We start from the raw sequence: 2,807 nt of genomic DNA on the forward strand, positions 1-2,807 counted from the left end.
AGTAAGGATCGGCACAGGCGCGATCTGGGGTGAATCGACACCTCCCTGTGTCATGGCATCGCTGGTGGCTGGTCGCAGACGGCATTTCTTATACCGGTCCGGCAGTCCTTCAGGGAGACAGGAACCTGGAGTACAGGAGACTGATAGTTTGGAGTAACAGCGACAGTTTTTAAACATGTACCTACGGCATAAGCGCTTACTAGGCCCACACCTAGTTCCAACAGGGCTGCTTGTACATTGAAGATGGTGTTCGCTCTGCTACTGTCAGGTCGACCAACGTTCCGTATAACGCTGAATCTAGGCTCAGCAATCACGCGGGGGGTGTCAACCTGTCGGGAACAGTCACTCATAAAAACATTTCTCCTACTCCCTATATCAACCATCACTTTCCAGGTCCCTTCTTCGACTGCAATCCTCACAGTGCAAGTCTCTAATCCCTTGGGTCTCTCCACGATGTTCATAGGAGCCATCACCTGACGGTTCGTCCACTGGTCCTTACTTAGAACACACACAAGAATAAAACAAAACACCGCTAAGAAACATTTAGGAATAAGCTTAGGAATAAGTTTCATGAGCCTATAATACCCATAGCCGGCTATATCCATTAGCCTGGCTTGGATCAAAGAGGGTACTAGAACCTGCGCACCTACCTCACATACCTCTGACGTCTGGGGAATCTCTGGCCAGATCAGTGAACATTGTACCTTGCTATACCGCAAGTACTCATCTTCCGTCACTTCAGACTCTTGGGTATCCGTGAGCGCTTGTACACGAGGCCCCTCCTCTTGCTCAGTCGCTCCTGTCACCATAACCCCATGTTTCTTGTCGGGAGAAGAATCAGGAGAATCTGTCGGAATGCTGTCTATCTGTTGGGTAGAAGAAGAATTAAACAAGTTATATAATTGTACGTCTGCCTGTATCTGGATACTACTGTTTCCTGTTGTTACCTCACACCTTATTGCTGCTCCGGCTGACTTATCCACAATCTTGAGATGATTTTCGTTCCAACCTGTCATCAAGTCGTTGGCTAGTATTACGTCAATCCCAGCTATAGGCAGGGTATCAACTACTGCCAATGCACATGTGCCACTGAAGTAAGGCGAGTCTAGGTGCATTTGCACTAGGGGGGGCAACGAACCGCGTCAAAGGAAACCCAACTAGGAAAACCTTATGTCTTCCGTCAACACTCATTCCCTCGGGTAACGAGTCTCTCACGATCAGGGACTGAGCTTCTCCACTATCTCTGAGCACTACAACTGATCTACCAGTATGATCACTCGTTACATACCCGCCTGACGTGTGAGGGGCAAACAATCCTGGTCCTTCTCTACTAGTCATTAGAGACTGGGTTCCCACTGGTGGTGTTACACAACCCATCAGCATCACTTCCCTATGTGGGCCGTTACTTCTTCTGTCTCGGCACATAGCAGCAATGTGCCCTTTCTGCCCACAAGTCCAACACATCACGTTCCTCCTTAGACTACGGTGTTTCGGACTGCTAGGACTAGTCCTTCGGGGACTACCTGGGGGCGTTTTCAAAGCACTTTGTGGGACGGGTCTCTCTTCTTTCTGACGAGGTTTGCCAAACAGACGTGGGTAATTCTTAGGGACATACCTAGTGGAAGACCTATGCGTCAAGATGTGTTCTTCAGCCATAGTGGCTGCTGCACTTAAGGTCTCCACCTGTTGTTCCTCTAAATACGTCTTCAGATCTCCAGACAGACATTCCTTAAAGTCCTCCAACAAAACAAGCTGCTCGAGTTGTTCTTTCGTCTTCACCTTTCGAGAAGCACACCACTCCTGAAAAAGCCGTTCCTTGATGTTCGCAAACTTGGTGAACGTGTGCTTCGAGGTCTTCTTCAGGTTCCTGAACTTCTGCCTATAAGCCTCAGGCACCAACTAGTAAGCCATGAGCACTACCTTCTTCACCTTGTCGTAATCACTGGAGTCATCAAGGGACAACGTGGAGTAGGCAATTTGGGCCTTCCCAGTCAAGACGGACTGTATCATGATGGCCCAATTCTCCTTTGGCCAATCCAAAGAGGCAGCAACCTTCTCGAAGGCAGTGAAGAACTTCGAAACTTCCTTTTCGTTGAATTTTGGGACCATCTTTATATTTCTTACCGGGTCGAAACTACTTGTTTCCGTTGTTTTCTTCTGACCACCTAGTCGCAGCACTTCTAACTCGTGTAGTCTTTCCTTCTCCTTTTCTTCTCTTTCACGTTCCTCTCGTTCTCGTCGTTCTTCTCTTTCCTTCTCTTCTTTTTCTCTCTCTTCTTTCTTCTCTTTCTTGCTCTTCTTTCCTTTTCTTGTAATTCCAAACTTTTCATTTCCATTTCCTTTTCTTTCAAAGCCATTTCCTTTGCTATTTCATTTTCTTTCATTTCCCGTTCTATTTCTAATTTCTTCCACTCTATCTCCCGATTTATTTCTAAAGTACGTATTTTGACAGTTAAAAAACTTATATTCAGTTCACCTGTGTCACTTTCACCGTCACTACCTTTATCTTCCTTTTCAGTGGAAGCTACCACCTCACTTTTCTTTGTACTTTGTGCCTCACTTTCCTGCTTCTCCCCGGCCTTCAAATGTTTGTAAACCTTCGACAAGATCTCAACACGGGAATCACTTTCACGTATTTTGATCTCCAGATAGGCACTCACTAGCACAAGTTCTTGCTTTCCCAGATATTTCAATCTGGCAAGACAGTCCTCCTTGTTCAGAAAGTCCTGAACATCGTCCAGATCCTCAATGGTCACTTTCTCCGCCATCGTCACTTAAGTGGTGCACGAACACTTAACACTCCGCTT

Source organism: Procambarus clarkii, chromosome 18 (assembly GCF_040958095.1).
Source record: "Procambarus clarkii isolate CNS0578487 chromosome 18, FALCON_Pclarkii_2.0, whole genome shotgun sequence".
In the NCBI taxonomy this organism is placed as follows: domain Eukaryota; kingdom Metazoa; phylum Arthropoda; class Malacostraca; order Decapoda; family Cambaridae; genus Procambarus; species Procambarus clarkii.